We start from the raw sequence: 14,229 nt of genomic DNA on the forward strand, positions 1-14,229 counted from the left end.
TATTTAAAAGCAGAGACATTACTTTGCCAACAAAAGTCTGTCTAGTCAAGGCTATGGTTTTTCCAGTGGTCATGTATGGATGTGAGAGTTGGACGGTGAAGAAAGCTGAGCACCACAGAATTGATGCTTTTGAACTGTGGTGTTGGAGAAGACTCTTGAGAGTCCCTTGGACTGCAAGGAGATCCAATCAGTCCATCCTAAAGGAGATCAGTCCTGGGTGTTCACTGGAAGGAATGATGTTGAAGCTGAAACTCCAATACTTTGGCCACCTCATGTGAAGAGTTGACTCATTGGAAAAGACCCTAATGCTGGGTAGGATTGGGAGCAGGAGGAGAAGGGGACGACAGAGGGTGAGATGGTTGGAAGGCATCACTGACTCAATGGACATGGGTTTGGGTAAACTCCGGGAGTTGGTGATGGACAGGGAGGCCTGGCGTGCTGCGATTCATGGGGTTGCAAAGAGTCGGACACGACTGAGTGACTGAACTGAACTGAAGCAAAGAGTAAAAATGTATGATCTAGCCATTTTTATATCTGATTGTATTGTGATATTGGGAATGAAGCTTTGAAATATGAATATTAACTAATGAGACTAAGGGATAATGATTCTTGCAAGAGAGAAATGCTGCAAAGAAAAGACTAATCCTAGTTCAGTACTTTTGATACATAACTATCTCATTAAAACCTTGGAGTAAGTGGAACAAGAAAGGAGTGAAGTAAAGACATTCTGAGCCAGTTGTGGGAACATGCAGCAGTAAGAAAGTACAAATACTCAAAATATTTCATCTTACTGGAGGAGGAGGTAAAGTCAAGAAGCATGGTCAGCATTTTCTTTTGGTTAGAGATAGACAAGTATTTGACTCAGTGCAAGAGGCAGGAAAATAATACTAGTAGAATGATAAGAGCCAATGTAACATAAAATTACCAAAGGAAAGGAACAGAATTAATGATAATGCAGCAAATCCAGCACAAGTTAGGAAAAGAATACAGAAATGAAATTATTTGTAAACATAAAGTGAGATGAAAGGAACAAATCTAAGAACATGAATTGTTAAAATACAAGTACATAGGGTAAATTTCCCTATTTAAAGGGAAACTTGAAGGCTGGAGAGAAAAGGTCCTAGGTATATGATTTCCTAAAGGAAATCAACCTTGCATATTTACCGGAAGGACTGACGCTGAAGCTCCAATACTTTGGCCACCTGATGCTGAGAGTCGACTCATTGGAAAAGACCCTAATGCTAGGGAAGATTGAGGGCAGGAGAAGGAGGAGACAGAGGATGAGGTGGTTGAGTGGCATCACCCACTCATTTGACATGAGTTTGAGCAAGCTCCGGGAGATAGTGAAGGACAGGGGAGCCTGGCGTGTCTGCAGTCCATGGGGTTGTAAACAGTTGGACACGATTGAGTGACCGAACAACAATATATGTTATGCTGGACTTAATTTCCTGTTTCACTGCTCTGCCTCTAAACATAAAATCATTTTTTGCCTTATTAATCTTATTCTTCACATTTCTGTAGCATGTTCTTGAATAACACCTTTTCCAGAAAAACTTTATATTATTTGAAGTTAAAATAATAAATCATATGGTTTTATTAATTTCAATATTAATTTTGATATATTTATATCTTAAGTAAGAAGAATGCACATATTTGCTACATGGAGACTCACATACAGGAACTTAGTATTTTTTTTCAGTTTACCTCAATTTTTTTTTAATCTTTCAGTAGAATTTTAGGTTTTAATATAGATCTTGTACTTTTCTTGGCAAATTTATTTCTTGATATATGATGCTATAGTTCACTATGTTTTAAATTTTTTATTGTGTTAAAGTACATTAGAAATAAAACTTACTATCTTATCCATTTTTCAAGTGTACAGTTCAACAGTATTAAGTACACTGAGCCATTACCACCAATGGATTGTAAACATAACAAACGATGGATTCCTACTGAAAATTAAACTTTACAGTGGTATTTTCGAAATGATCTTTTTGTTATGGATCAAAGTTAATGATTTTATATCAATTTAATAACCAGCAGCCATGTTTAATTTTCTAATTTTTCAAGCATTCTACATTTGTTTCTCATAAATGTTCTAAGTACATAATGAAGACATATGACGTCTCTTGTCTTCTCTTCTCCAGACTATTGGGAAAGGCAGTCTCCTGCATGCAGTCTTTCTACCTCCACTCAGCCACATGGGGATGGGCCTTGGGCCTGGAACACTTCCTTACCAAGAGATAAACTGGGCACAGGCTGCGTGAACCGTATCACCGTGTGTGGGAATATCTTTCCTTGTTTCAGATTTAACGAGCACTCTTTTGTTTCTACTGAAAGTGTGTGCGTCACCGGGCACCCGACCAAGCCCACTGTTACCTCTGTCCTCTGAAGAGAGTAGAGAAGGTTCCTTCCGCTGGAGCACCAGAGAGGTGCACACAAGTGAAGTGTCCTGTATCTGGTCACCGGGAGGAACTCACTGGCCGTGGAGGACTGACGCTCACCACTGAAGTTTATTTTGCTATCACTTCTCTAAGTAAGTGAAATTGTCATTCCATCCAGTGCTTGACTGTGCTGTTTCTCTTGGCAACTCTGATACCGATATGCAATGGGCAGAAGTGTTTAGAGATTTCCCCTAAAATTGCTAACTGATACATGATGGTCTACACCTTTGGGATTGATAACTAGTGCATGGTTCTCTGTCCAACGTAGATTTCTCTTGCTTTTCTTTTTTTCCAACTGGCTGCATTTGCAGTGGTGATGACAGTAAGCATTGTCCCTTTGATCTGAGAACAATGGAAAAAATCTAGGATTTCAAACAAGGTTATTGCCTTTGTTCCTTCTCTCTGCATTTCTTCTTTAGATATTCCAATTATTTATAGATTAGTGCTTTATACTCCAATTTTCACATCAATCCTTTTTTTTCCCATCTTTCATTTTTCTGACCTCTTTTCAGGAGAACATTTATATACATTATTCTCTACATCAATTTTGTGTATTGCCAATCCTAATTTGTACCTTGTATTGTGAGTTTTAATTTTACACTTTCCTTTGTAGTTTCCTCACCGACACTGAATACGTTTATTATTTCAGTTTCTCAGAGTATTATTTTAATGTACTATCTTTTCATCTTAGTCCATTCTTAATACTCTGGATTCCCTTTCGATGGAGAGTAATGCCAGGTGGTATAACTTGGGATTTCTTAAAAATGCACAATCTGTGGCCACCACATAGAACTACTAAAATTAGGATCTATTCTTAAAAGATCTCCAGCTCATTAATATGTAACTTTCAAGTTTAAGAAGTATCACCCTCCTATTTTATCCATTTGTTGTTTAGTCACTAAGTCATGTCCAATTCTTTGTGACCACATGGACTCTCCACCAGCCCACCAGGCTCCTCTGTCCATGGGATTTCCTAGGCAAGAATACTGGAGTGGGTTGCCATTTCCTTCTCCAGGGGATGATCCCAGGCCAGGGATCAAACCCACGTCTCCGGAATCTCCTGCATTGGCAGGAGGGTTCTTTACTGCTGAGCCACCTGGGATACCTATTTTATCCATAGCACATATCATTTTCAGATATATTTGTGTTTATGTTTATTTTAATTGAAGTACAGTTGATTTACAATATCTTTGTTTTAGGTATACAACAGAGTGATTCAATATTTTTGTGGATTATTTTCCATTTAAGGTTATTATAAAATATTGGTTATATTCCTCGTGCTGTACGATATACACTTATAGCTTATTTACTTCACACATAGCAGTTTGTACCTCTTAATTCCCTAACCCTATCTTGTCCCCACCTTACCTCTCCACACTGGTAACCATTAATTTATTCTCTATATCTGTAAGTCTGTTGGGTTTTTTTTTTTTTTAGCTATATTCACACATTTTTAAAATTCCACATAAAAAATACAGTATTTTTCTTTCTGACTTATTTGATTAAGCATAATATCCTCCAGGTTCATCAGTGTTGTTGCAAATGGCAAAATTTCATTCTTACGGCTGAGTAATATCTCACTGTATGTGTACATACCACATCTTCTTTAACCATTCATTTGATAAAGGGAATTTAGGTAGCTTCCCTGTCTTGGCTGTCATAAATAATGCTGCTATAAATGGTGGGGTGTATGTATCTTTTAAAATTAGTGTACAGTGACCATTTAACAATTTTAAAAATTAAAGAAAGGTCATCATTACTGATATCATGATGATTAAAAGAATAATAAAGAATACTACAAACAACTCTATGCCTACAAATTTGATTAAATAGCTAAAATGGACCAATAGCTTGAAAGACACAAACTAACAAATCTTACACAAGGAAAATTATCTGAGAAGGCCTATATCTATTAAAACTAAATCAATAGTTAATAACCTTCTAAAATAGAAAACACCAGACCCAGATGATTTTACTGATGAATTCTACCAAACTTCTAAGAAATTATATCAATTTCCCACAATCTTTTCCATGAAACAGAAGCAGCAGGAATGTTTCCTAACTCATTCCATGAGGCCCACATTATCCCTTACCACAACTAGATAAAGATGTTTTAAAAATAAACGATAGACCAACATTTCTCATGAATATAGATGCAATATCTTCCACAAAATAGTAGAAAATCTAACCCAAAAATGTACAGAAAGAGTTATAAACCACAAGCAAGTGGAATTTATTCCAGTTATGCAATGCTTGCTGCCATAGGAATCCAGAACTGACAAACAATCTAACTGTATTACAAATGTATGAAAAAAGTACAATGAAGAGAATAAGGCAAAAGGTGGTGATGTAAGTACCTCTGGAAATAGGCCTAATACGTAAGACTGAGGCAAAAGAAACTGTACATAAGTGTAGTACTCTAGTTGATAACAATGTTTCCCATGGGGGTTAAAGTTGACCATCCTGATACAGCTATACACATATACTGGAACTGAACAACTAAGTAAATGAATCGTAGATAGTGAGAGCCAGATTTTAATAATTGATAGATCAATCAGAGTGCAATGGGAAATTACAGAGAGGAAAGAGAAAAGCTAGTATGGTTCATGTAGTAATGAGAGTTGGAGACATCAATGTGAGCTCATGGTAAGTTTAGATATGTGTGTATATATGGGTTAATATATTAAAACACATGTATATTCCCTTGCTTTGTCAGCTGAGAGGCCTAAACAATGACACTCCAGGAGCAATAAGTTTTCCCAGTGTTGGGATCCTGGTTTCTAAACCTTTTCTTCCAAGAAAAGGAACTGGGGCTCCTTGGGGAAATGGCTAGTTCCAGGACTGTGGCAGGGAATATGCAAGATGAGCCTGGAACATTTTGCAATGCTAGAATCTATGAGGGTATGTCAAAGGGATACAGGATCCAACTGAGAGACCTCCCAATGGACAAAAATGGAAAAATTTGAGTAACAAAATAAAGAGGTGTCACATCATAACGCCAAATAGAAAAGAAACACTCATGAGCTCACACATTTATAAATAAATGATTAATAATTAAATGGGGGAAGTAGATAAATTGCCCAAGAAGAATTTCAAATAACTTATGTAGATATTTTTCCCCCAAGGAGATAGAACTTAACTACCCACCCCTTAGGTGTGGGATGGGCATAATGGGTTGTTTCCAAAAATTTAGTGCATTTCATGGAAAGAGGAGGAAAAGAGTAATTACCCAGTGCAGAAAACATAACAAACACTAACTAGTGCAATCAAGGTTAACATCAACAGTGATAAGGCATGATGATACAAAGAAAATGGCATCTTTATGGACTTCCTCCTCCAAACACATTACTCAAGTCTAATTGTGAGAAATGCATCACACAAATCCTGATCGAGTGAAATGCTACAAAATATCTGACCAGTAATCTTCCAACTGTTGAGGTGATTAAAACATTAGGACTGTCTGATCAACTATCACAGCCAAGGAGAGCCTAAAAAGACATGATGACGAAATGTAACATGGTACCCTACAACAAGAGCAACAAAAAAATCCAAACAGACCAAAAAACAGTATTGTGTGAAAATCTGAAAGATTATGGACTTTAGTTAATAATAATGTATCAACACTGGTTAATTAGTTGTAACAAATACACAATACTAATGTCACCTAAGATATAATGTAATAGGAGAGACTAGATGTACGGTATACGGGAAATCTGCAATTTTTATTAAATCTAAAACTGTTATAAAACAAAAAGTTTATTTTTAAAAAGCAGTGGGGAGCTGTTTCCATGTGCAGGTAAACCCTGACTTGATCCTTTCAGGATCATGAAGTTGTGTAGTCCCCGCTTCCACATAAACTCTCTGCTCATTTTGAGTTTAATAAGAAATTGAAGAGGTGAAGGCCTGTTCTAGGAGGCTCAGTGAGTAAACAGGATTATAAGGATCTCCTTTAGGGACCTGAAGTGTGCTCTGCTTTTAACCCAGGCCTGCTCAGCCAAGCCTTCCCTCTGGACTCTCCATCTCACCTCAGTCTTCCTCTTCAAGAACAACTCAAATGTAAATGCAATTATTAGCTTGGTATTTTACTTGCATACAACCAGGAATAATGCACACATTCATTTCATCTATGAAAGGCAGAAACAGGATTTAAACACTAAAAAGAGGAAAGAAGAGTAAACTACCAGCTTTTGAAATAGCAAATTCTGTTTTCTTATTCTTGAGCCATTTGCTGGTTTCCTGGCAGCCACCACTAGTTGGGGTATCCTGCCCTTGGGCAACTAGGTGGGTTATCAAAGGAAGCAGTTAGGTTGTTTGTTGCTCTGGAAAACCTTTGGAGTTTAACTATGTGGTACACGTGACAGGCTGCTTCTGCACTATGTCTTTCAGTGTCCTTTTTAGCATTTCCATCTTAGTGATTCCAAACCTTCATCTTTTCCCTCACAAAAGTTCTCTCCCTTCCCTGCCTCAGTACAACTTTATGTATCCTCTCTCTCAAACACGAAACCCCACTTCCTTCTTAAGATGCTGTAATCATCTTACGCTTTTGCTGACATCCTGAAGTATTTCTGTATGCTTCCTTTACGTCCTCTCAAACTTTTGGTAAAAAGGTTTCCCTCTTATTGAAATGCACGCTATTGTTTACTATCTGTGTTACTAAAAACCTAACCTGTAAGTCTAGAATTAGCTCTGCCCACATCCCCTTCATTATCATGGGAGTCCCCTCTACTTAGTTTCAATATCAATTCTGTGTGTGAAAACACTAGCGTTGCTGTACGGCACGGGGAGCTCAGCTTGGTGCTCCGTGTTGACCAAGCGGGGTGGGGTGGGGAGTAAGGATGAGAGGGAGACTCAGGAGGGAGGGGACGAAAAGTGGAAAGTGTTAAGTCATTCAGTTGTGTCTTACTCTTTGTGATCCCATGGACCAGGCTCCTCTGTGTGAGGGATTCTCCAGGCAAGAATACTGGAGTGGGTTGCCATTTCCTTCTCTGGGGGATCTTTCCAACCCAGAGATCAAACCCAGGCCTCCTGCATTGCAGGTGGATTCTTCACCATCGGGGCCACCAGGGAAACCCAGGGAAAGGATATATGTATACTTATAGCTGATTCACATTGAATGGCAGAAACCAACACAACATTGTAAAGCAATTATCTTCCAATTAAAAAAAAATACTAGCACTGTATCACGTTTACAGTCTGGGAGCATAATTTCAGGAGTCAGCATTTATTCTTTTATACCTTGAGATCCTGGTTTCACTTAATTAATTACAGGTAGATTTTTCTATCTTTTCAGAGCAAGCTGAACTAATGATTTCTCTTTGCAATATAATTTACAGTTGTTTGTATGCTTTCTAATGATCCTCTGCCCTCTTCTCCAAGGAGGGAGGGAAAGCTGTGTGTGTGACTGTGTGTGCACACACTTGTGGGAGTTTATTCTTGTTTTTTAATTTACAATGACTGCTTCCAGTCAGGGCTTTTGATTCTTACTGGAGTCTTCATTTCTCATTTCTGTTTTGAATTTTTCAAAAGTGCTTTTCTACTCTTAAATGTTATACTTCTGACTTTCTAGATATCTTTTTTTTTTTTTGCTAAAGTAAGAAGGGGAACACATGTAAACCCATGGCTGATTCTTGTCAATGTATGGCAAAAACTATTACAATATTGTAAAGTAATTAGCCCCCAAGTAAAATAAATAAATTTATAAAAAAAAAAAAAATAAAAAATAAAAAAATAAAAAAAAAAAAAAAAAAAAAAAAAAAAAATAAAGTAAAAAGTCACTACAATTTATACTCTGATTTTTTTAGGCTTTTCCAAATTTCACAAAATGAAATAAGCAGTGTAAATGTGTTGTCATTTTCAAAAATTTAGTATCAATTCTGCAAGAGGGAACTTGTTAGAAATTTTAAGTCCCAAGTTTAACAAAGTTCAAAAGCAACACAAGGATGGAAATAGTCTGTAGTATGTGCTTTCCAATATGGTATCCACTGTCCACACATAGCTATCGAGCCCGTGAAATGTAGCTAGTGCAACTGGGAAGTTGGAGTTTTAATTTTATTTAGTTTTAATTAATTTAAATATGAGTGGCTACCATTGTAGCTCTAAGGCCGGCAGATGCTCTTTTGTACCTTCACTGGGTGCTTTATTACATTTTATTACAGCATGACTTAGTTCCTTCATCCAAAAAATAAATTGAAAACATTAAAAAAAAACAACTATGTGGATTAAAGTTTGTTGATATTATATGGTTGATTGCCTCCCAAAGACAGGATGCATCAATGCAGACAGAATGACTTTTCTTCCAAAATAACTGAACTACACTGATGTCTGTCATAAAAGATAACACAGTTTACTACTTGTATTAGTTTACTATTGTTTCTGGAACAAACACCAAAAATTTAGTGGGATGAAACAACACAGATTTACTTTCTACAGTTTTGAAAGTCAGAAGTCTGAAATGAGTTTTCCTGCATTAAAATCAAAGTGTCAGTGGGCCTGCACACCTTCTAGAAACTCTAGGGGAAAACTTTCTTGACTTGTGGCCCCTTCCTCCATCTTCAAAACCAGCAGTATATTTCTGACTACACTGTCTGACTCTGTTTCACCTGTTTCATCTGCAGTGTAGTTTTGACTAAACTGTCTGACTCTGTTTCACCTGCCTCCCTTTGTAAAGACATACAGATGGCTAACAAACACATGAAAAGATGCTCAACATCACTCATTATGAGAGACATGCAAATCAAAACCACAATGAGGTACCATTTCACGCCCGTCAGAATGGCTGCTATCCAAAAGTCTACAAGCAATAAATGCTGGAGAGGGTGTGGAGAAAAAGGAACCCTCTTACACTGTTGGTGGGAATGCAAACTAGTACAGCCACTATGGAGAACAATGAGGAGATTCCTCAAAAAACTGGAAATAGAACTGCCATATGACCCAGCAATCCCACTGCTGGGCATACACACTGAGGAAACCAGACTTGAAAGAGCTACGTGTACCCCAATGTTCATCACAGCACTGTTTATAATAGCCAGGACAGGGAAGCAGCCTAGATGCCCATCAGCAGACGAATGGATGAGGAAGCTGTGGTACATATACATAATGGAATATTACTCAGCCATTAAAAAAATACATTAGAATCAGTTCTAATGAGGTGGATGAAACTGAAGCCTATTATACAGAGTGAAGTAAGCCAGAAAGAAAAACACCAATACAGTATACTAACACATATATATGGAATTTAGTAAATCGGTAAAGATAACTCTGTATGGGAGACAGCAAAAGAGACACAGATATATAGAACAGTATTATGGACTCTATGGGAGAGGGTGAGGGCGGGATGATATGGGAGAATGCCACTGAAGCATGTAAATTATCATATGTGAAACGAATCGCCAGTCCAGGTTCGATGCATGATACAGAGTGCTCGGGGCTGGTGCACTGGGATGACCCAGAGGGATGGGATGGGGAGGGAAGTGGGAGGGGGGTTCTGGAAGGGGAACACATGTACCCCCATGGTGGATTCATGTCAATGTATGGCAAAACAAATACAATATTGTAAAGTTAAAAAATAGATAAATAAACCAATTAAAAAAAAAGAATACTTTTGGTGAGATTGAGCCACATGATAACCTCAAGATTCTTAATCCCATTTTCAAAGTCTTTTGTTTTTTTTTTTGCCATTTAAGGTACCAGATTCACAGGCACCAGGTATTAAGGTATCTTTGGGGGACCACTATTCTGTCGGTCACACGAGTATAATAAACATATTGCCTAAGAATTGAATGATAATGACTTCTGAGGTGTGAATTTTGAAAAGTGGTTCTTTCTAGGGTTGTCCATGACTGAAATTTATCCTGTGGTGGGCATGACCCAGTTACCCTGGTCTATCATCTTAACAACCACATCCAGGTATGGTCACTAGGTATCTGCAGGGACATTCAAAGACTTCCCTCATAGCAGGAAAACCCAGGTCCTGAGAATAGTAAATGTAGTTTAGATATACGTACGCTATGGATGGATGTAGATAGCATCTCCTCATTATTCATTTCTGAGCTTAGGTATCTCTTCCTTCCATGATCTTCCTGATCATGGCCCAGGATTGAGTTAGATGCCAAATGTATCTGCAGCACCCCTGCATTTACCCTACTTTAATGCATTTTATTCCATATCGTAACTGATCATTTACCTGAACTTTGTAAGAAAACCTATATCCTCTCCTAAAGTAGTTTTTCCCCCCTGTTCTCTATATATCAGTAAATGTAACTTTTAGTGCCTGGTCACTTCAAGTCAGAGGCCTGAAAGGTTCTGAGGCCTCTCTCTGCTCACCACTACTTGTCATACATCATTAGGTACAACCAATACTATCTTCTCTATGTCTCTGAAACTCATCTACTTCTTTCCAATGCCATTTCTGTATAAAGTTAACAATTCTGATAATTATTCCAACAGCCTCTAACTAGTCTCCTCTTGCCTCCCTCATGTGATCTTCCAACAGAAGAAATAGGATCCTAATCTCAGCCCCATCACGGCCCCTACCTTCCCCAAATTCAATTGTTCCCCTTTCCTTTTATGGCAAAAAAAAAAAAATCATTAAAAGGTTTATAAGGCCTTGTTTTGCTAAGCCCTCCATCCTAGACTCCTGATTTGTTTTCACTATGACAGTTGAAAATATAACGTAATGACTGCAGAGTGCAAGGCTCTAGAATTAGAATTCTGGTTCATCTTAGTGCAAGTCTGGTGATTTGACAAGTTCCTTCCTTCTGTGATTCACTTATACCATGTGTTACATTAGGATAATAATAGACTCTACTTAGTTGGCTCATGAGAACACATAAAAAGGCCTCACTATACATTCTCATGTACTTTTAAATGCTCAATTAATTACGTTGTAATTATTAGTACTATTATTCTTAGTTACAGGTGTCTCAGTTTGCATTCCTCCAAAATTTGAGCTTCAAATAAGGGTTCCAGTGTAAATAGTTTATTTGGGATGTGATCCCACCCAATAACCACCTGGAGAGCAGAGAAGTCAAATAGGGAAGGACACCACTAAAAAATGATGTTAACAAGCAGGTCATCATTATAGGGAAGTAAACTTCACCTCACTGTGAACATGCCTTATGGGCACTTTACCCAAGGAATAGGAAGCCAGGTCTTAACCTCCAACTTGCATTTCCTCTTTTTTCAGGTCTGTTTCCAAGAACATCAACAACCAAACACTTCTGGCCCGTTTCACTCACAGATCAAACATGCTCTGCTAGTCCAACAAAGCCTTCAGGCCAGAGTTCTAGACACTTGAAACAGGCAAGACATGCACATGATCTGGCAGTCAGGGCATATGTAGCAGATAGCATCTGCTCAAACAGGTCAGAGAACTGAGGCTCAATGAGGCAAATGACTTATCCAAGATCATTACTACAAAGTATTTGAGTCAGGATTTGAAGCCATGGACATTTAACTCCAGAATACTTGAAGTTTTCACTAAATGATGGTAGTTATCAGGTTAGCGGTAGAGACTAGAGAGAAGTAAGGCTAAATATGAGGCAATCAGTCAAAGAAGCTGGGGAGAAATGAAGACAGCGAGCCAGGCTGGTCATTATAGTTCAATAATCGGCCACTGTCGGGAGCAGATATTCAAGAAATATCCTTATCTACCAGCTTCCCATTTGGTACGTGTTTGCCAGGGGGAGCATTACATTAGAGTATATTTTGGTATGAATTACATCATGCATCATAAAATACATATTATATTAAGATTACGATTTGATTATGACAGTATGATTTTGGAATCTACTTTCTTACACTTAACTGCTTTTCATATTCTAACTATTTAAGATGTTAGATTAATGCTCAGACTTGATTCTGAATCTTGTGTATCTAATCAAATACATATCCTTTGGAAAAATCATTTGATCTACTAATTCCTTAATTTAATTTTCCATAAATGGTTCTCATATAAATATGTACCTTATATAGAAGACGTAATAACTAATATGAGGATTCATTGAAAGTGACTAGTATATGGCAGAAAGCAACACAATATTGTAAAGTAATTATTCTTCAATTAAAAATAAATGAATTAAAAAAATCGAAACAAAAAAGTGATTAGTATAAGGAATTTGAAAAACAGACTTAATAAACATCAAAAACGTAAAGAGCAGATCTAAAGTGAGAAAACATGGCAAACATGAACAACAGGACAATGCAGAGCAAACATGCAACATTCCCAATAGCGAAGAAAAGACCATAAATAAATTCTAATAGAGTAGAGGATATATATGCCGAAATAAAGGGAGACTTAAGTCTGTATTTTAAAACAATCAGCATGTTTTCGTGTTCCAGGAATAATTAACAGAGCTCAAAATAAAACTATACTCTGTAAAAATGTTCACAACTGACGGATAAGGGACAAATTCTGAGAGCATACTTTCAGAAAAGCAATGGGAAATGTCAGGCTCACCCTTGAATTATGTCTATTTCATCAAAGACAAGAAAGACTGTAGATGAGAAATCCACAGGATTCAGACGGGGCTCCTGGATAAAAAGAGAATCCCTTCCATTCCCCAGGGCTGGAGCTCATCTTGCCCTGTCTCCTTACTTTGCGGGTGAGCCACCACCTGGGCCTGACCTGAGAATTCTGAAAAGCAGAGAATATTTAACAAGACGAAAGAGCTGGAGGGCTTTCCTGGTGGCTCAGACAGTAAAGAATCCACCTGCAATATGGGAGACCTGGGTTTGATCCTTGGAAGATCCCCTGGAGGAGGGCATGGCAACCCACTCCAGTATTCTTGCCTGGAGAATCCCCATGGCCAGAGGAGCCTGGCGGGCTAGATAGAGTCCATGGGGTTGCAAAGAGTCAGACATGACTGAGCGACTAAGTTCAGCACAAAGAGCTGGAGAGGAAAGAGCCTCGTGGGACACCCCAGTCAGTTGGGCATGTGACAGGCCTGTTTCTAGGACTGTGGGAAGAGAGCAGCCATCAAGCACATCTGGCCCCTGGAAATGACCTGGAAAAGGAGGGAACAACAGAAGGCCTTGGGAGGCATGGGGCCAACAAGCCTGGGTTGGGACCATTGAGGGTCCCACTTGCCAATGACCACTGAGTGGCCTCAGGCAGCCGTTGTACCTCCCTGGGCCATGGTTTCGTCTTCCCAATATTCCCACTGCTTCCACAGTATAATGTTTCCAAATTCCTGACCAATATCATAGAATTAGGAAATAGAGGCAAGATGTATGCCATTGCTCAAGGTTATGGCTAAGAAGTAAAGTGCCTGGCTGCAAACCCAGGCTCTGCTCCCCACCTGTCATCCTCCTACCCAGGCTAAAAGGCCCAGCTCCTGCCCTGACTCAGCCCCTCAGGACAGAGGACAGATTTACTCTCAGGTGGTTTCCCTAAATTAATCCTTAACACAACACCTTCTCCCTACTCCTCCCAATCACCTCGAGAGCTCCCTGAGGGCAGAACAATGTACTGTTTCCTCACTCAACCCACCACTGAGCCCTCAGTGGAATGGCTCTGTATTGATTAGCTCAGTTCAGTTCAGTCGCTCAGTCGTGTCCGACTCTTTGCGACCCCATGAACCGCAGCACGCCAGGCCTCCCTCTCAATCACCAACTCCCGGAGTCCACCCAAACCCATGTCCATCGAGTCGGTGATACCATCCAACCATCTCATCCTCTGTCGTCCCCTTCTCCTCCTGCCCTCAATCTTTCCCAGCATCAGGGTCTTTTCCAATGAGTCAGCTCTTCGCATCAGGTGGCCAAAGTATTGGAGTTTCAGCTTCAACAT

General features: G+C 38.8%; 1 protein-coding gene across 1 annotated transcript in view; it reads left to right on the forward strand.

Moving 5' to 3' along the window:
• The first annotated feature begins 2,426 nt into the window (after positions 1-2,426).
• Positions 2,427-14,229, forward strand: part of LOC145536211 (melanoma-associated antigen B18-like) — a 64,023-nt gene continuing 52,220 nt past the window's right edge. Inside the window, exon 1 of the mRNA XM_081565065.1 lies at positions 2,427-2,536. The gene's annotated coding sequence lies outside the window, so the exon portion shown is untranslated. The remainder of the gene's footprint in view (positions 2,537-14,229) is intronic.

This window comes from Giraffa tippelskirchi, chromosome X, assembly GCF_054371585.1.
Source record: "Giraffa tippelskirchi isolate mGirTip1 chromosome X, T2T-mGirTip1v1.2.pri, whole genome shotgun sequence".
Lineage (NCBI taxonomy): Eukaryota > Metazoa > Chordata > Mammalia > Artiodactyla > Giraffidae > Giraffa > Giraffa tippelskirchi.